Source organism: Limanda limanda, unplaced genomic scaffold, assembly GCF_963576545.1.
Source record: "Limanda limanda unplaced genomic scaffold, fLimLim1.1 SCAFFOLD_39, whole genome shotgun sequence".
Lineage (NCBI taxonomy): Eukaryota > Metazoa > Chordata > Actinopteri > Pleuronectiformes > Pleuronectidae > Limanda > Limanda limanda.
This window is the reverse complement of record NW_026870574.1, coordinates 744,207-764,117: the sequence shown is the minus strand read 5'-3', so window position 1 is coordinate 764,117 and position 19,911 is coordinate 744,207. Positions and strand designations below refer to the sequence as shown.

At 39.5% G+C, this 19,911-nt stretch overlaps 7 non-coding genes and 1 pseudogene across 7 annotated transcripts; all 8 read left to right on the top strand.

The window, feature by feature from the left end:
- Positions 1 to 16,890: 16,890 nt before the first annotated feature.
- Positions 16,891 to 17,114, top strand: LOC132997545 (U2 spliceosomal RNA; annotated as a pseudogene).
- Positions 17,115 to 17,412: 298 nt separating this feature from the next.
- Positions 17,413 to 17,525, top strand: LOC132997639 (U5 spliceosomal RNA). Its single transcript, XR_009677685.1, has one exon. It is a non-coding gene; the product is annotated as a U5 spliceosomal RNA (small nuclear RNA).
- Positions 17,526 to 17,705: 180 nt separating this feature from the next.
- On the top strand, positions 17,706 to 17,897 carry LOC132997535 (U2 spliceosomal RNA). The gene has a single exon (XR_009677590.1). It is a non-coding gene; the product is annotated as a U2 spliceosomal RNA (small nuclear RNA).
- A 297-nt stretch (positions 17,898 to 18,194) lies between these two features.
- LOC132997679 (U5 spliceosomal RNA) lies at positions 18,195 to 18,307 on the top strand. Its single transcript, XR_009677723.1, has one exon. It is a non-coding gene; the product is annotated as a U5 spliceosomal RNA (small nuclear RNA).
- A 180-nt stretch (positions 18,308 to 18,487) lies between these two features.
- On the top strand, positions 18,488 to 18,679 carry LOC132997711 (U2 spliceosomal RNA). Its single transcript, XR_009677754.1, has one exon. It is a non-coding gene; the product is annotated as a U2 spliceosomal RNA (small nuclear RNA).
- Positions 18,680 to 18,976: 297 nt separating this feature from the next.
- On the top strand, positions 18,977 to 19,089 carry LOC132997667 (U5 spliceosomal RNA). The gene has a single exon (XR_009677712.1). It is a non-coding gene; the product is annotated as a U5 spliceosomal RNA (small nuclear RNA).
- Positions 19,090 to 19,269: 180 nt separating this feature from the next.
- Positions 19,270 to 19,461, top strand: LOC132997710 (U2 spliceosomal RNA). The gene has a single exon (XR_009677753.1). It is a non-coding gene; the product is annotated as a U2 spliceosomal RNA (small nuclear RNA).
- Positions 19,462 to 19,759: 298 nt separating this feature from the next.
- Positions 19,760 to 19,872, top strand: LOC132997669 (U5 spliceosomal RNA). Its single transcript, XR_009677714.1, has one exon. It is a non-coding gene; the product is annotated as a U5 spliceosomal RNA (small nuclear RNA).
- Positions 19,873 to 19,911: the final 39 nt, after the last annotated feature.

The following is a 19,911-nucleotide window of genomic DNA, read 5'->3' as shown; positions in this document are numbered from 1 at the left end:
AAAAGGCTTATCTCCCCGTTTCCAGCTGTTTAGTGACATTTGGGATGATGTGTGGTGAAAAATTCAAGAATTTAACCATTTCTTCCAAATAAGGCATATCTCCCTGTTTCCAGCGCTTTTCTGACACTTGGGCTGACATGTGATGAAAAAGTCAAAATGTTAACCATTGCTTCCAAAAAAGGCTTATCTCCCCGTTTCCAGCTGTTTAGTGACATTTGGGATGATGTGTGATGAAAAATTCAAGAATTTAACCATTTCTTCCAAAAAAGGCATATCTCCCTGTTTCCAGCGCTTTTCTGACACTTGGGCTGACATGTGATGAAAAAGTCAGGAATCTTAATTAATGCTTCCAAAAAAGGCTTATCTCCCCGTTTCCAGCTGTTTAGTGACATTTGGGATTATGTGTGATGAAAATCTCAAGAATTTAACCATTTCTTCCAAAAAAGGCATATCTCCCTGTTTCCAGCGCTTTTCTGACACTTGGGCTGACATGTGATGAAAAAGTCAGAAATCTTAATCAATGCTTCCAAAAAAGGCTTATCTCCCCGTTTCCTTCTGTTTAGTGACATTTGGGATGATGTGTGATGAAAAATTCAAGAATTTAACCATTTCTTCCGAAAAAGGCATATCTCCCTGTTTCCAGCGCTTTTCTGACACTTGGGCTGACATGTGATGAAAAAGTCAGAAATCTTAATCAATGCTTCCAAAAAAGGCTTATCTCCCCGTTTCCAGCTGTTTAGTGACATTTGGGATGATGTGTGATGAAAAATTCAAGAATTTAACCATTTCTTCCAAAAAAGGCATATCTCCCTGTTTCCAGCGCTTTTCTGACACTTGAGCTGACATGTGATGAAAAAGTCAGAAATCTTAATCAATGCTTCCAAAAAAGGCTTATCTCCCCGTTTCCAGCTGTTTAGTGACATTTGGGATGATGTGTGATGAAAAATTCAAGAATTTAACCATTTCTTCCAAAAAAGGCATATCTCCCTGTTTCCAGCGCTTTTCTGACACTTGGGCTGACATGTGATGAAAAAGTCAGAAATCTTAATCAATGCTTCCAAAAAAGGCTTATCTCCCCGTTTCCAGCTGTTTAGTGACATTTGGGATGATGTGTGATGAAAAATTCAAGAATTTAACCATTTCTTCCAAAAAAGGCATATCTCCCTGTTTCCAGCGCTTTTCTGACACTTGGGCTGATATGTGATGAAAAAGTCAAAATGTTAACCATTGCTTCCAAAAAAGGCTTATCTCCCCGTTTCCAGCTGTTTAGTGACATTTGGGATGATGTGTGATGAAAAATTCAAGAATTTAACCATTTCTTCCAAAAAAGGCATATCTCCCTGTTTCCAGCGCTTTTCTGACACTTGGGCTGACATGTGATGAAAAAGTCAGAAATCTTAATCAATGCTTCCAAAAAAGGCTTATCTCCCCGTTTCCAGCTGTTTAGTGACATTTGGGATGATGTGTGATGAAAAATTCAAGAATTTAACCATTTCTTCCAAAAAAGGCATATCTCCCTGTTTCCAGCGCTTTTCTGACACTTGGGCTGACATGTGATGAAAAAGTCAGAAATCTTAATCAATGCTTCCAAAAAAGGCTTATCTCCCCGTTTCCAGCTGTTTAGTGACATTTGGGATGATGTGTGATGAAAAATTCAAGAATTTAACCATTTCTTCCAAAAAAGGCATATCTCCCTGTTTCCAGCGCTTTTCTGACACTTGGGCTGACATGTGATGAAAAAGTCAGAAATCTTAATCAATGCTTCCAAAAAAGGCTTATCTCCCCGTTTCCAGCTGTTTAGTGACATTTGGGATGATGTGTGATGAAAAATTCAAGAATTTAACCATTTCTTCCAAAAAAGGCATATCTCCCTGTTTCCAGCGCTTTTCTGACACTTGGGCTGACATGTGATGAAAAAGTCAGAAATCTTAATCAATGCTTCCAAAAAAGGCATATCTCCCTGTTTCCAGCACACTTGGGCTGACATGTGATGAAAAAGTCAGAAATCTTAATCAATGCTTCCAAAAAAGGCTTATCTCCCCGTTTCCAGCTGTTTAGTGACATTTGGGATGATGTGTGATGAAAAATTCAAGAATTTAACCATTTCTTCCAAAAAAGGCATATCTCCCTGTTTCCAGCGCTTTTCTGACACTTGGGCTGATGTGTGATGAAAAAGTCAAAATGTTAACCATTGCTTCCAAAAAAGGCTTATCTCCCCGTTTCCAGCTGTTTAGTGACATTTGGGATGATGTGTGATGAAAAATTCAAGAATTTAACCATTTCTTCCAAAAAAGGCATATCTCCCTGTTTCCAGCGCTTTTCTGACACTTGGGCTGATATGTGATGAAAAAGTCAAAATGTTAACCATTGCTTCCAAAAAAGGCTTATCTCCCCGTTTCCAGCTGTTTAGTGACATTTGGGATGATGTGTGATGAAAAATTCAAGAATTTAACCATTTCTTCCAAAAAAGGCATATCTCCCTGTTTCCAGCGCTTTTCTGACACTTGGGCTGACATGTGATGAAAAAGTCAGAAATCTTAATCAATGCTTCCAAAAAAGGCTTATCTCCCCGTTTCCAGCTGTTTAGTCACATTTGGGATGATGTGTGATGAAAAATTCAAGAATTTAACCATTTCTTCCAAAAAAGGCATATCTCCCTGTTTCCAGCGCTTTTCTGACACTTGGGCTGATATGTGATGAAAAAGTCAAAATGTTAACCATTGCTTCCAAAAAAGGCTTATCTCCCCGTTTCCAGCTGTTTAGTGACATTTGGGATGATGTGTGATGAAAAATTCAAGAATTTAACCATTTCTTCCAAAAAAGGCATATCTCCCTGTTTCCAGCGCTTTTCTGACACTTGGGCTGATATGTGATGAAAAAGTCAGAAATCTTAATCAATGCTTCCAAAAAAGGCTTATCTCCCCGTTTCCAGCTGTTTAGTGACATTTGGGATGATGTGTGATGAAAAATTCAAGAATTTAACCATTTCTTCCAAAAAAGGCATATCTCCCTGTTTCCAGCGCTTCTCTGACACTTGGGCTGATATGTGATGAAAAAGTCAAAATGTTAACCATTGCTTCCAAAAAAGGCTTATCTCCCCGTTTCCAGCTGTTTAGTGACATTTGGGATGATGTGTGATGAAAATCTTAAGAATTTAACCATTTCTTCCAAAAAAGGCATATCTCCCTGTTTCCAGCGCTTTTCTGACACTTGGGCTGATATGTGATGAAAAAGTCAAAATGTTAACCATTGCTTCCAAAAAAGGCTTATCTCCCCGTTTCCAGCTGTTTAGTGACATTTGGGATGATGTGTGGTGAAAAATTCAAGAATTTAACCATTTCTTCCAAAAAAGGCATATCTCCCTGTTTCCAGCGCTTTTCTGACACTTGGGCTGACATGTGATGAAAAAGTCAAAATGTTAACCATTGCTTCCAAAAAAGGCTTATCTCCCCGTTTCCAGCTGTTTAGTGACATTTGGGATGATGTGTGATGAAAAATTCAAGAATTTAACCATTTCTTCCAAAAAAGGCATATCTCCCTGTTTCCAGCGCTTTTCTGACACTTGGGCTGATATGTGATGAAAAAGTCAAAATGTTAACCATTGCTTCCAAAAAAGGCTTATCTCCCCGTTTCCAGCTGTTTAGTGACATTTGGGATGATGTGTGGTGAAAAATTCAAGAATTTAACCATTTCTTCCAAATAAGGCATATCTCCCTGTTTCCAGCGCTTTTCTGACACTTGGGCTGACATGTGATGAAAAAGTCAAAATGTTAACCATTGCTTCCAAAAAAGGCTTATCTCCCCGTTTCCAGCTGTTTAGTGACATTTGGGATGATGTGTGATGAAAAATTCAAGAATTTAACCATTTCTTCCAAAAAAGGCATATCTCCCTGTTTCCAGCGCTTTTCTGACACTTGGGCTGACATGTGATGAAAAAGTCAGGAATCTTAATTAATGCTTCCAAAAAAGGCTTATCTCCCCGTTTCCAGCTGTTTAGTGACATTTGGGATTATGTGTGATGAAAATCTCAAGAATTTAACCATTTCTTCCAAAAAAGGCATATCTCCCTGTTTCCAGCGCTTTTCTGACACTTGGGCTGATATGTGATGAAAAAGTCAAAATGTTAACCATTGCTTCCAAAAAAGGCTTATCTCCCCGTTTCCAGCTGTTTAGTGACATTTGGGATGATGTGTGATGAAAAATTCAAGAATTTAACCATTTCTTCCAAAAAAGGCATATCTCCCTGTTTCCAGCGCTTTTCTGACACTTGGGCTGATATGTGATGAAAGAGTCAAAATGTTAACCATTGCTTCCAAAAAAAGCTTATCTCCCCGTTTCCAGCTGTTTAGTGACATTTGGGATGATGTGTGATGAAAAATTCAAGAATTTAACCATTTCTTCCAAAAAAGGCATATCTCCCTGTTTCCAGCGCTTTTCTGACACTGGAGCTGATATGTGATGAAAAAGTCAAAATGTTAACCATTGCTTCCAAAAAAGGCTTATCTCCCCGTTTCCAGCTGTTTAGTGACATTTGGGATGATGTGTGATGAAAAATTCAAGAATTTAACCATTTCTTCCAAAAAAGGCATATCTCCCTGTTTCCAGCGCTTTTCTGACACTTGGGCTGACATGTGATGAAAAAGTCAAAAAATCTTAATTAATGCTTCCAAAAAAGGCTTATCTCCCCGTTTCCAGCTGTTTAGTGACATTTGGGATGATGTGTGATGAAAAATTCAAGAATTTAACCATTTCTTCCAAAAAAGGCATATCTCCCTGTTTCCAGCGCTTTTCTGACACTTGGGCTGATATGTGATGAAAAAGTCATAATGTTAACCATTGCTTCCAAAAAAGGCTTATTTCCCCGTTTCCAGCTGTTTAGTGACATTTGGGATGATGTGTGATGAAAAATTCAAGAATTTAACCATTTCTTCCAAAAAAGGCATATCTCCCTGTTTCCAGCGCTTTTCTGACACTTGGGCTGACATGTGATGAAAAAGTCAGAAATCTTAATCAATGCTTCCAAAAAAGGCTTATCTCCCCGTTTCCAGCTGTTTAGTGACATTTGGGATGATGTGTGATGAAAAATTCAAGAATTTAACCATTTCTTCCAAAAAAGGCATATCTCCCTGTTTCCAGCGCTTTTCTGACACTTGGGCTGACATGTGATGAAACAGTCAGAAATCTTAATCAATGCTTCCAAAAAAGGCTTATCTCCCCGTTTCCAGCTGTTTAGTGACATTTGGGATGATGTGTGATGAAAAATTCAAGAATTTAACCATTTCTTCCAAAAAAGGCATATCTCCCTGTTTCCAGCGCTTTTCTGACACTTGGGCTGACATGTGATGAAAAAGTCAAAATGTTAACCATTGCTTCCAAAAAAGGCTTATCTCCCCGTTTCCAGCTGTTTAGTGACATTTGGGATGATGTGTGATGAAAAATTCAAGAATTTAACCATTTCTTCCAAAAAAGGCATATCTCCCTGTTTCCAGCGCTTTTCTGACACTTGGGCTGATATGTGATGAAAAAGTCAAAATGTTAACCATTGCTTCCAAAAAAGGCTTATCTCCCCGTTTCCAGCTGTTTAGTGACATTTGGGATGATGTGTGATGAAAAATTCAAGAATTTAACCATTTCTTCCAAAAAAGGCATATCTCCCTGTTTCCAGCGCTTTTCTGACACTTGGGCTGACATGTGATGAAAAAGTCAGGAATCTTAATTAATGCTTCCAAAAAAGGCTTATCTCCCCGTTTCCAGCTGTTTAGTGACATTTGGGATGATGTGTGATGAAAAATTCAAGAATTTAACCATTTCTTCCAAAAAAGGCATATCTCCCTGTTTCCAGCGCTTTTCTGACACTTGGGCTGACATGTGATGAAAAAGTCATAAATCTTAATCAATGCTTCCAAAAAAGGCTTATCTCCCCGTTTCCAGCTGTTTAGTGACATTTGGGATGATGTGTGATGAAAAATTCAAGAATTTAACCATTTCTTCCAAAAAAGGCATATCTCCCTGTTTCCAGCGCTTTTCTGACACTTGGGCTGATATGTGATGAAAAAGTCAAAATGTTAACCATTGCTTCCAAAAAAGGCTTATCTCCCCGTTTCCAGCTGTTTAGTGACATTTGGGATGATGTGTGATGAAAAATTCAAGAATTTAACCATTTCTTCCAAAAAAGGCATATCTCCCTGTTTCCAGCGCTTTTCTGACACTTGGGCTGACATGTGATGAAAAAGTCAGAAATCTTAATCAATGCTTCCAAAAAAGGCTTATCTCCCCGTTTCCAGCTGTTTAGTGACATTTGGGATGATGTGTGATGAAAAATTCAAGAATTTAACCATTTCTTCCAAAAAAGGCATATCTCCCTGTTTCCAGCGCTTTTCTGACACTTGGGCTGACATGTGATGAAAAAGTCAGGAATCTTAATTAATGCTTCCAAAAAAGGCTTATCTCCCCGTTTCCAGCTGTTTAGTGACATTTGGGATGATGTGTGATGAAAAATTCAAGAATTTAACCATTTCTTCCAAAAAAGGCATATCTCCCTGTTTCCAGCGCTTTTCTGACACTTGGGCTGACATGTGATGAAAAAGTCATAAATCTTAATCAATGCTTCCAAAAAAGGCTTATCTCCCCGTTTCCAGCTGTTTAGTGACATTTGGGATGATGTGTGATGAAAAATTCAAGAATTTAACCATTTCTTCCAAAAAAGGCATATCTCCCTGTTTCCAGCGCTTTTCTGACACTTGGGCTGATATGTGATGAAAAAGTCAAAATGTTAACCATTGCTTCCAAAAAAGGCTTATCTCCCCGTTTCCAGCTGTTTAGTGACATTTGGGATGATGTGTGATGAAAAATTCAAGAATTTAACCATTTCTTCCAAAAAAGGCATATCTCCCTGTTTCCAGCGCTTTTCTGACACTTGGGCTGACATGTGATGAAAAAGTCAGAAATCTTAATCAATGCTTCCAAAAAAGGCTTATCTCCCCGTTTCCAGCTGTTTAGTGACATTTGGGATGATGTGTGATGAAAAATTCAAGAATTTAACCATTTCTTCCAAAAAAGGCATATCTCCCTGTTTCCAGCGCTTTTCTGACACTTGGGCTGACATGTGATGAAAAAGTCAGAAATCTTAATCAATGCTTCCAAAAAAGGCTTATCTCCCCGTTTCCAGCTGTTTAGTGACATTTGGGATGATGTGTGATGAAAAATTCAAGAATTTAACCATTTCTTCCAAAAAAGGCATATCTCCCTGTTTCCAGCGCTTTTCTGACACTTGGGCTGACATGTGATGAAAAAGTCAGAAATCTTAATCAATGCTTCCAAAAAAGGCTTATCTCCCCGTTTCCAGCTGTTTAGTGACATTTGGGATGATGTGTGATGAAAAATTCAAGAATTTAACCATTTCTTCCAAAAAAGGCATATCTCCCTGTTTCCAGCGCTTTTCTGACACTTGGGCTGATATGTGATGAAAAAGTCATAATGTTAACCATTGCTTCCAAAAAATGCTTATTTCCCCGTTTCCAGCTGTTTAGTGACATTTGGGATGATGTGTGATGAAAAATTCAAGAATTTAACCATTTCTTCCAAAAAAGGCATATCTCCCTGTTTCCAGCGCTTTTCTGACACTTGGGCTGACATGTGATGAAAAAGTCAGAAATCTTAATCAATGCTTCCAAAAAAGGCTTATCTCCCCGTTTCCAGCTGTTTAGTGACATTTGGGATGATGTGTGATGAAAAATTCAAGAATTTAACCATTTCTTCCAAAAAAGGCATATCTCCCTGTTTCCAGCGCTTTTCTGACACTTGGGCTGACATGTGATGAAAAAGTCAGAAATCTTAATTAATGCTTCCAAAAAAGGCTTATCTCCCCGTTTCCAGCTGTTTAGTGACATTTGGGATGATGTGTGATGAAAAATTCAAGAATTTAACCATTTCTTCCAAAAAAGGCATATCTCCCTGTTTCCAGCGCTTTTCTGACACTTGGGCTGATATGTGATGAAAAAGTCATAATGTTAACCATTGCTTCCAAAAAATGCTTATTTCCCCGTTTCCAGCTGTTTAGTGACATTTGGGATGATGTGTGATGAAAAATTCAAGAATTTAACCATTTCTTCCAAAAAAGGCATATCTCCCTGTTTCCAGCGCTTTTCTGACACTTGGGCTGACATGTGATGAAAAAGTCAGAAATCTTAATCAATGCTTCCAAAAAAGGCTTATCTCCCCGTTTCCAGCTGTTTAGTGACATTTGGGATGATGTGTGATGAAAAATTCAAGAATTTAACCATTTCTTCCAAAAAAGGCATATCTCCCTGTTTCCAGCGCTTTTCTGACACTTGGGCTGACATGTGATGAAAAAGTCAGAAATCTTAATCAATGCTTCCAAAAAAGGCTTATCTCCCCGTTTCCAGCTGTTTAGTGACATTTGGGATGATGTGTGAAGAAAAATTCAAGAATTTAACCATTTCTTCCAAAAAAGGCATATCTCCCTGTTTCCAGCGCTTTTCTGACACTTGGGCTGACATGTGATGAAAAAGTCAGAAATCTTAATCAATGCTTCCAAAAAAGGCTTATCTCCCCGTTTCCAGCTGTTTAGTGACATTTGGGATGATGTGTGATGAAAAATTCAAGAATTTAACCATTTCTTCCAAAAAAGGCATATCTCCCTGTTTCCAGCGCTTTTCTGACACTTGGGCTGACATGTGATGAAAAAGTCAGAAATCTTAATCAATGCTTCCAAAAAAGGCTTATCTCCCCGTTTCCAGCTGTTTAGTGACATTTGGGATGATGTGTGAAGAAAAATTCAAGAATTTAACCATTTCTTCCAAAAAAGGCATATCTCCCTGTTTCCAGCGCTTTTCTGACACTTGGGCTGACATGTGATGAAAAAGTCAGAAATCTTAATCAATGCTTCCAAAAAAGGCTTATCTCCCCGTTTCCAGCTGTTTAGTGACATTTGGGATGATGTGTGATGAAAAATTCAAGAATTTAACCATTTCTTCCAAAAAAGGCATATCTCCCTGTTTCCAGCGCTTTTCTGACACTTGGACTGATATGTGATGAAAAAGTCAAAATGTTAACCATTGCTTCCAAAAAAGGCTTATCTCCCCGTTTCCAGCTGTTTATTGACATTTGGGATGATGTGTGATGAAAAATTCAAGAATTTAACCATTTCTTCCAAAAAAGGCATATCTCCCTGTTTCCAGCGCTTTTCTGACACTTGGGCTGACATGTGATGAAAAAGTCAGAAATCTTAATCAATGCTTCCAAAAAAGGCTTATCTCCCCGTTTCCAGCTGTTTAGTGACATTTGGGATTATGTGTGATGAAAAATTCAAGAATTTAACCATTTCTTCCAAAAAAGGCATATCTCCCTGTTTCCAGCGCTTTTCTGACACTTGGGCTGACATGTGATGAAAAAGTCAGAAATCTTAATCAATGCTTCCAAAAAAGGCTTATCTCCCCGTTTCCAGCTGTTTAGTGACATTTGGGATGATGTGTGATGAAAAATTCAAGAATTTAACCATTTCTTCCAAAAAAGGCATATCTCCCTGTTTCCAGCGCTTTTCTGACACTTGGGCTGACATGTGATGAAAAAGTCAGAAATCTTAATCAATGCTTCCAAAAAAGGCTTATCTCCCCGTTTCCAGCTGTTTAGTGACATTTGGGATGATGTGTGATGAAAAATTTAAGAATTTAACCATTTCTTCCAAAAAAGGCATATCTCCCTGTTTCCAGCGCTTTTCTGACACTTGGGCTGACATGTGATGAAAAAGTCAAAATGTTAACCATTGCTTCCAAAAAATGCTTATCTCCCCGTTTCCAGCTGTTTAGTGACATTTGGGATGATGTGTGATGAAAAATTCAAGAATTTAACCATTTCTTCCAAAAAAGGCATATCTCCCTGTTTCCAGCGCTTTTCTGACACTTGGGCTGATATGTGATGAAAAAGTCAAAATGTTAACCATTGCTTCCAAAAAAGGCTTATCTCCCCGTTTCCAGCTGTTTAGTGACATTTGGGATGATGTGTGATGAAAAATTCAAGAATTTAACCATTTCTTCCAAAAAAGGCATATCTCCCTGTTTCCAGCGCTTTTCTGACACTTGGGCTGACATGTGACGAAAAAGTCAGAAATCTTAATCAATGCTTCCAAAAAAGGCTTATCTCCCCGTTTCCAGCTGTTTAGTGACATTTGGGATGATGTGTGATGAAAAATTCAAGAATTTAACCATTTCTTCCAAAAAAGGCATATCTCCCTGTTTCCAGCGCTTTTCTGACACTGGAGCTGATATGTGATGAAAAAGTCAAAATGTTAACCATTGCTTCCAAAAAAGGCTTATCTCCCCGTTTCCAGCTGTTTAGTGACATTTGGGATGATGTGTGATGAAAAATTCAAGAATTTAACCATTTCTTCCAAAAAAGGCATATCTCCCTGTTTCCAGCGCTTTTCTGACACTTGGGCTGATATGTGATGAAAAAGTCAGGAATCTTAATTAATGCTTCCAAAAAAGGCTTATCTCCCCGTTTCCAGCTGTTTAGTGACATTTGGGATGATGTGTGATGAAAAATTCAAGAATTTAACCATTTCTTCCAAAAAAGGCATATCTCCCTGTTTCCAGCGCTTTTCTGACACTTGGGCTGACATGTGATGAAAAAGTCAGAAATCTTAATCAATGCTTCCAAAAAAGGCTTATCTCCCCGTTTCCAGCTGTTTAGTGACATTTGGGATGATGTGTGATGAAAAATTCAAGAATTTAACCATTTCTTCCAAAAAAGGCATATCTCCCTGTTTCCAGCGCTTTTCTGACACTTGGGCTGACATGTGATGAAAAAGTCAGAAATCTTAATCAATGCTTCCAAAAAAGGCTTATCTCCCCGTTTCCAGCTGTTTAGTGACATTTGGGATGATGTGTGATGAAAATCTCAAGAATTTAACCATTTCTTCCAAAAAAGGCATATCTCCCTGTTTCCAGCGCTTTTCTGACACTTGGGCTGATATGTGATGAAAAAGTCAAAATGTTAACCATTGCTTCCAAAAAAGGCTTATCTCCCCGTTTCCAGCTGTTTAGTGACATTTGGGATGATGTGTGATGAAAAATTCAAGAATTTAACCATTTCTTCCAAAAAAGGCATATCTCCCTGTTTCCAGCGCTTTTCTGACACTTGGGCTGATATGTGATGAAAAAGTCAAAATGTTAACCATTGCTTCCAAAAAAGGCTTATCTCCCCGTTTCCAGCTGTTTAGTGACATTTGGGATGATGTGTGATGAAAAATTCAAGAATTTAACCATTTCTTCCAAAAAAGGCATATCTCCCTGTTTCCAGCGCTTTTCTGACACTGGAGCTGATATGTGATGAAAAAGTCAAAATGTTAACCATTGCTTCCAAAAAAGGCTTATCTCCCCGTTTCCAGCTGTTTAGTGACATTTGGGATGATGTGTGATGAAAAATTCAAGAATTTAACCATTTCTTCCAAAAAAGGCATATCTCCCTGTTTCCAGCGCTTTTCTGACACTTGGGCTGACATGTGATGAAAAAGTCAGAAATCTTAATTAATGCTTCCAAAAAAGGCTTATCTCCCCGTTGCAAGCTGTTTAGTGACATTTGGGATGATGTGTGATGAAAAATTCAAGAATTTAACCATTTCTTCCAAAAAAGGCATATCTCCCTGTTTCCAGCGCTTTTCTGACACTTGGGCTGATATGTGATGAAAAAGTCATAATGTTAACCATTGCTTCCAAAAAAGGCTTATTTCCCCGTTTCCAGCTGTTTAGTGACATTTGGGATGATGTGTGATGAAAAATTCAAGAATTTAACCATTTCTTCCAAAAAAGGCATATCTCCCTGTTTCCAGCGCTTTTCTGACACTTGGGCTGACATGTGATGAAAAAGTCAGAAATCTTAATCAATGCTTCCAAAAAAGGCTTATCTCCCCGTTTCCAGCTGTTTAGTGACATTTGGGATGATGTGTGATGAAAAATTCAAGAATTTAACCATTTCTTCCAAAAAAGGCATATCTCCCTGTTTCCAGCGCTTTTCTGACACTTGGGCTGACATGTGATGAAAAAGTCAAAATGTTAACCATTGCTTCCAAAAAAGGCTTATCTCCCCGTTTCCAGCTGTTTAGTGACATTTGGGATGATGTGTGATGAAAAATTCAAGAATTTAACCATTTCTTCCAAAAAAGGCATATCTCCCTGTTTCCAGCGCTTTTCTGACACTTGGGCTGATATGTGATGAAAAAGTCAAAATGTTAACCATTGCTTCCAAAAAAGGCTTATCTCCCCGTTTCCAGCTGTTTAGTGACATTTGGGATGATGTGTGATGAAAAATTCAAGAATTTAACCATTTCTTCCAAAAAAGGCATATCTCCCTGTTTCCAGCGCTTTTCTGACACTTGGGCTGATATGTGATGAAAAAGTCAAAATGTTAACCATTGCTTCCAAAAAAGGCTTATCTCCCCGTTTCCAGCTGTTTAGTGACATTTGGGATGATGTGTGATGAAAAATTCAAGAATTTAACCATTTCTTCCAAAAAAGGCATATCTCCCTGTTTCCAGCGCTTTTCTGACACTGGAGCTGATATGTGATGAAAAAGTCAAAATGTTAACCATTGCTTCCAAAAAAGGCTTATCTCCCCGTTTCCAGCTGTTTAGTGACATTTGGGATGATGTGTGATGAAAAATTCAAGAATTTAACCATTTCTTCCAAAAAAGGCATATCTCCCTGTTTCCAGCGCTTTTCTGACACTTGGGCTGACATGTGATGAAAAAGTCAGAAATCTTAATTAATGCTTCCAAAAAAGGCTTATCTCCCCGTTGCAATATGTTTAGTGACATTTGGGATGATGTGTGATGAAAAATTCAAGAATTTAACCATTTCTTCCAAAAAAGGCATATCTCCCTGTTTCCAGCGCTTTTCTGACACTTGGGCTGATATGTGATGAAAAAGTCATAATGTTAACCATTGCTTCCAAAAAAGGCTTATTTCCCCGTTTCCAGCTGTTTAGTGACATTTGGGATGATGTGTGATGAAAAATTCAAGAATTTAACCATTTCTTCCAAAAAAGGCATATCTCCCTGTTTCCAGCGCTTTTCTGACACTTGGGCTGACATGTGATGAAAAAGTCAGAAATCTTAATCAATGCTTCCAAAAAAGGCTTATCTCCCCGTTTCCAGCTGTTTAGTGACATTTGGGATGATGTGTGATGAAAAATTCAAGAATTTAACCATTTCTTCCAAAAAAGGCATATCTCCCTGTTTCCAGCGCTTTTCTGACACTTGGGCTGACATGTGATGAAAAAGTCAAAATGTTAACCATTGCTTCCAAAAAAGGCTTATCTCCCCGTTTCCAGCTGTTTAGTGACATTTGGGATGATGTGTGATGAAAAATTCAAGAATTTAACCATTTCTTCCAAAAAAGGCATATCTCCCTGTTTCCAGCGCTTTTCTGACACTTGGGCTGATATGTGATGAAAAAGTCAAAATGTTAACCATTGCTTCCAAAAAAGGCTTATCTCCCCGTTTCCAGCTGTTTAGTGACATTTGGGATGATGTGTGATGAAAAATTCAAGAATTTAACCATTTCTTCCAAAAAAGGCATATCTCCCTGTTTCCAGCGCTTTTCTCACACTTGGGCTGACATGTGATGAAAAAGTCAGAAATCTTAATCAATGCTTCCAAAAAAGGCTTATCTCCCCGTTTCCGGCTGTTTAGTGACATTTGGGATGATGTGTGATGAAAAATTCAAGAATTTAACCATTTCTTCCAAAAAAGGCATATCTCCCTGTTTCCAGCGCTTTTCTGACACTTGGGCTGACATGTGATGAAAAAGTCAAAATGTTAACCATTGCTTCCAAAAAAGGCTTATCTCCCCGTTTCCAGCTGTTTAGTGACATTTGGGATGATGTGTGATGAAAAATTCAAGAATTTAACCATTTCTTCCAAAAAAGGCATATCTCCCTGTTTCCAGCGCTTTTCTGACACTTGGGCTGACATGTGATGAAAAAGTCAGAAATCTTAATCAATGCTTCCAAAAAAGGCTTATCTCCCCGTTTCCAGCTGTTTAGTGACATTTGGGATTATGTGTGATGAAAAATTCAAGAATTTAACCATTTCTTCCAAAAAAGGCATATCTCCCTGTTTCCAGCGCTTTTCTGACACTGGAGCTGATATGTGATGAAAAAGTCAAAATGTTAACCATTGCTTCCAAAAAAGGCTTATCTCCCCGTTTCCAGCTGTTTAGTGACATTTGGGATGATGTGTGATGAAAAATTCAAGAATTTAACCATTTCTTCCAAAAAAGGCATATCTCCCTGTTTCCAGCGCTTTTCTGACACTTGGGCTGACATGTGATGAAAAAGTCAGGAATCTTAATTAATGCTTCCAAAAAAGGCTTATCTCCCCGTTTCCAGCTGTTTAGTGACATTTGGGATGATGTGTGATGAAAAATTCAAGAATTTAACCATTTCTTCCAAAAAAGGCATATCTCCCTGTTTCCAGCGCTTTTCTGACACTTGGGCTGACATGTGATGAAAAAGTCAGAAATCTTAATCAATGCTTCCAAAAAAGGCTTATCTCCCCGTTTCCAGCTGTTTAGTGACATTTGGGATGATGTGTGATGAAAAATTCAAGAATTTAACCATTTCTTCCAAAAAAGGCATATCTCCCTGTTTCCAGCGCTTTTCTGACACTTGGGCTGACATGTGATGAAAAAGTCAGAAATCTTAATCAATGCTTCCAAAAAAGGCTTATCTCCCCGTTTCCAGCTGTTTAGTGACATTTGGGATGATGTGTGATGAAAATCTCAAGAATTTAACCATTTCTTCCAAAAAAGGCATATCTCCCTGTTTCCAGCGCTTTTCTGACACTTGGGCTGATATGTGATGAAAAAGTCAAAATGTTAACCATTGCTTCCAAAAAAGGCTTATCTCCCCGTTTCCAGCTGTTTAGTGACATTTGGGATGATGTGTGATGAAAAATTCAAGAATTTAACCATTTCTTCCAAAAAAGGCATATCTCCCTGTTTCCAGCGCTTTTCTGACACTTGGGCTGATATGTGATGAAAAAGTCAAAATGTTAACCATTGCTTCCAAAAAAGGCTTATCTCCCCGTTTCCAGCTGTTTAGTGACATTTGGGATGATGTGTGATGAAAAATTCAAGAATTTAACCATTTCTTCCAAAAAAGGCATATTTCCCTGTTTCCAGCGCTTTTCTGACACTGGAGCTGATATGTGATGAAAAAGTCAAAATGTTAACCATTGCTTCCAAAAAAGGCTTATCTCCCCGTTTCCAGCTGTTTAGTGACATTTGGGATGATGTGTGATGAAAAATTCAAGAATTTAACCATTTCTTCCAAAAAAGGCATATCTCCATGTTTCCAGCGCTTTTCTGACACTTGGGCTGACATGTGATGAAAAAGTCAGAAATCTTAATTAATGCTTCCAAAAAAGGCTTATCTCCCCGTTTCCAGCTGTTTAGTGACATTTGGGATGATGTGTGATGAAAAATTCAAGAATTTAACCATTTCTTCCAAAAAAGGCATATCTCCCTGTTTCCAGCGCTTTTCTGACACTTGGGCTGACATGTGATGAAAAAGTCAGAAATCTTAATCAATGCTTCCAAAAAAGGCTTATCTCCCCGTTTCCAGCTGTTTAGTGACATTTGGGATGATGTGTGATGAAAAATTCAAGAATTTAACCATTTCTTCCAAAAAAGGCATATCTCCCTGTTTCCAGCGCTTTTCTGACACTTTGGCTGACATGTGATGAAAAAGTCAGAAATCTTAATCAATGCTTCCAAAAAAGGCTTATCTCCCCGTTTCCAGCTGTTTAGTGACATTTGGGATGATGTGTGATGAAAAATTCAAGAATTTAACCATTTCTTCCAAAAAAAGGCATATCTCCTTGTTTCCAGCGCTTTTCTGACACTTGGGCTGATATGTGATGAAAAAGTCAGAAATCATAATCAAACAGGGAGATATGTCTTTTTTGGAAGAAATGGTTAAATTCTTGAATTTTTCATCACACATCATCCCAAATGTCACTAAACAGCTGGAAACGGGGAGATACGCCTTTTTTGGAAGCAATGGTTAACATTTTGACTTTTTCATCACATATAAGCTCCAATGTCAGAAAAGCGCTGGAAACAGGGAGATAAGCCTTTTTTGGAAGCAGTGGTTAACATTTTGACTTTTTCATCACATATCAGCTCAAGTGTCAGAAAAGCGCTGGAAACAGGGAGATAAGCCTTTTTTTGGAAGAAATGGTTAAATTCTTGAATTTTTCATCACACATCATCCCAAATGTCACTAAACAGCTGGAAACGGGGAGATAAGCCTTTTTTGGAAGCAATGGTTAACATTTTGACTTTTTCATCACATATAAGCTCCAGTGTCAGAAAAGCGCTGGAAAAAGGGAGATAAGCCTTTTTTGGAAGCAATGGTTAACATTTTGACTTTTTCATCACATATCAGCTCAAGTGTCAGAAAAGCGCTGGAAACAGGGAGATAAGCCTTTTTTTGGAAGAAATGTTTAAATTCTTGAATTTTTCATCACACATCATCCCAAATGTCACTAAACAGCTGGAAACGGGGAGATAAGCCTTTTTTGGAAGCAATCGTTAACATTTTGACTTTTTCATCACATATAAGCTCCAGTGTCAGAAAAGCGCTGGAAACAGGGAGATAAGCCTTTTTTGGAAGCAATGGTTAACATTTCTGACTTTTTCATCACATATCGGCTCAATTGTCAGAAAAGCGGTGGAAACAGGGAGATAAGCCTTTTTTTGGAAGAAATGGTTAAATTCTTGAATTTTTCATCACATATCATCCCAAATGTCACTAAACAGCTGGAAACGGGGAGATAAGTTTTTTTTGGAAGCAATGGTTAACATTTTGACTTTTTCATCACATATCAGCTCCAGTGTCAGAAAAGCGCTGGAAACAGGGAGATAGATCAAGTGTAGTATCGGTTCTTATCAGTTTAATATCTGATATGTCCTCTATATGAGGACTACATATTAAGCAGATTTTTGGCAAGAGGAGCAGAAATGTGGAGCTCGCTCCCTTCTCTCCACGCATCGACCTAGCATTGCAGTGCCGCTGGGAACGGTGCACTCTGTTCTTACCCTGTAGAAAAGCAAACACTCAAGACCTGCTGGGAGACTTGGTGAGAAACCAGAGTCAGCTATTTGGACCCAATGTAAGTGGTTCAGGGATCTATCGCTTAAACAGGCTTAAAAGCCAATCACAGTAGTCAGGGCAGGAGCTAATAAAGACGTGTATAATTTTGGTTGCCAGATGGCAGCGGGGTGGGAATGTTGCATACTGGGCTCTGACATGCGGAAAGAAAAGGCCTACCGTGAAGGTGGTGAATGTGACCGAGAGGCTCCACCGCTGCTCTCCAACACAGGGCCATGCTGACTCTGGTTTCTCTTCATAACGCACAAGTCTTTCGCCTTTTACTAAAGACTTCCGTGGAGAGGAACAAACATGAGTTGAATATATTTTTGGCAGGCTTTGCTTCATGGCTGAGCCTTTTGAAATTGTGAAAAGTCAAAGAGCTGTCTAGGTCAGAAATCAAGCGTCCACAAAAGAGAGCTCGGGCGGAGGTGATAAGCAGCAGCCATCGTTATGCACACCTCCAAATGTGGCACCATATCAAGTGAGATTTGTGCCAAGAGCCTGGCGTGGACATCCAACACTTGGGCATTATCGCTTCTCGGCCTTTTGGCTAAGATCAAGTGTAGTATCTGTTCTTATCAGTTTAATATCTGATATGTCCTGTTTATGAGGACTACATATTAAGCAGATTTTTGGCAAGAGGAGCAGAAATGTGGAGCTTGCTCCCTTCTCTCCGCGCATCGACCTAGCATTGTAGTCCCGCTGGGAACGGTGCACTCTGTTCTTACCCTGTAGAAAAGCAGACACTCAAGACCTGCTGGGAGACTTGGTGAGAAACCAGAGTCAGCTATTTGGACCCAATGTAATGGTTCAGGGATCTATCGCTTAAACAGGCTTAAAAGCCAATCACAGTAGTCAAGGCAGGAGCTAATAAAGACGTGTATAATTTTGGTTGCCAGATGGGGGCGGGGTGGGAATGTTGCATACTGGGCTCTGACATGCGGAAAGAAAAGGCCTAACGTGAAGGTGGTGAATGTGACCGAGAGGCTCCACCGCTGCTCTCCAACACAGGGCCATGCTGACTCTGGTTTCTCTTCATAACGCACAAGTCTTTCGCCTTTTACTAAAGTCTTCCGTGGAGAGGAACAAACATGAGTTGAATATATTTTTGGCAGGCTTTTCTTCATGGCTGAGCCTTTTGAAATTGTGAAAAGTCAAAGAGCTGTCTAGGTCAGAAATCAAGCGTCCACAAAGGAGAGCTCGGGCGGAGGTGATAAGCAGCAGCCATCGTTATGCACACCTCCAAATGTGGCACCATATCAAGTGAGATTTGTGCCAAGAGCCTGGCGTGGACATCCAACACTTGGGGATTATCGCTTCTCGGCCTTTTGGCTAAGATCAAGTGTAGTATCTGTTCTTATCAGTTTAATATCTGATATGTCCTCTATATGAGGACTACATATTAAGCAGATTTTTGGCAAGAGGAGCAGAAATGTGGAGCTTGCTCCCTTCTCTCCACGCATCGACCTAGCATTGCAGTGCCGCTGGGAACGGTGCACTCTGTTCTTACCCTGTAGAAAAGCAAACACTAAAGACCTGCTGGGAGACTTGGTGAGAAACCAGAGTCAGCTATTTGGACCCAATGTAAGTGGTTCAGGGATCTATCGCTTAAACAGGCTTAAAAGCCAATCACAGTAGTCAGGGCAGGAGCTAATAAAGACGTGTATAATTTTGGTTGCCAAATGGGGGCGGGGTGGGAATGTTGCATACTGGGCTCTGATATGCGGAAAGAAAAGGTCACCGTGAATGTGGTGAATGTGACCGAGAGGCTCCACCGCTGCTCTCCAACACAGGGCCATGCTGACTCTGGTTTCTCTTCATAACGCACAAGTCTTTCGCCTTTTACTAAAGACTTCCGTGGAGAGGAACAAACATGAGTTGAATATATTTTTGGCAGGCTTTGCTTCATCGCTGAGCCTTTTGAAATTGTGAAAAGTCAAAGAGCTGTCTAGGTCAGAAATCAAGCGTCCACAAAATAGAGCTCGGGCGAAGGTGATAAGCAGCAGCCATCGTTATGCACACCTCCAAATGTGGCACCATCTCAAGTGAGATTTGTGCCAAGAGCCTGGCGTGCTCATCCAACACTTGGGGATTATCGCTTCTCGGCCTTTTGGCTAAGATCAAGTGTAGTATCTGTTCTTATCAGTTTAATATCTGATATGTCCTCTATATGAGGACTACATATTAAGCAGATTTTTGGCAAGAGGAGCAGAAATGTGGAGCTTGCTCCCTTCTCTCCACGCATCGACCTAGCATTGCAGTGCCGCTGGGAACGGTGCACTCTGTTCTTACCCTGTAGAAAAGCAAACACTCAAGACCTGCTGGGAGACTTGGTGAGAAACCAGAGTCAGCTATTTGGACCCAATGTAAGTGGTTCAGGGATCTATCGCTTAAACAGGCTAAAAAGCCAATCACAGTAGTCAGGGCAGGAGCTAATAAAGACGTGTATAATTTTGGTTGCCAGATGGGGGCGGGGTGGGAATGTTGCATACTGGGCTCTGACATGCGGAAAGAAAAGGCCTACCGTGAAGGTGGTGAATGTGACCGAGAGGCTCTACCGCTGCTCTCCAACACAGGGCCATGCTGACTCTGGTTTCTCTTCATGACGCACAAGTCTTTCGCCTTTTACTAAAGACTTCCGTGGAGAGGAACAAACATGAGTTGAATATATTTTTGGCAGGCTTTGCTTCATGGCTGAGCCTTTTGAAATTGTGAAAAGTCAAAGAGCTGTCTAGG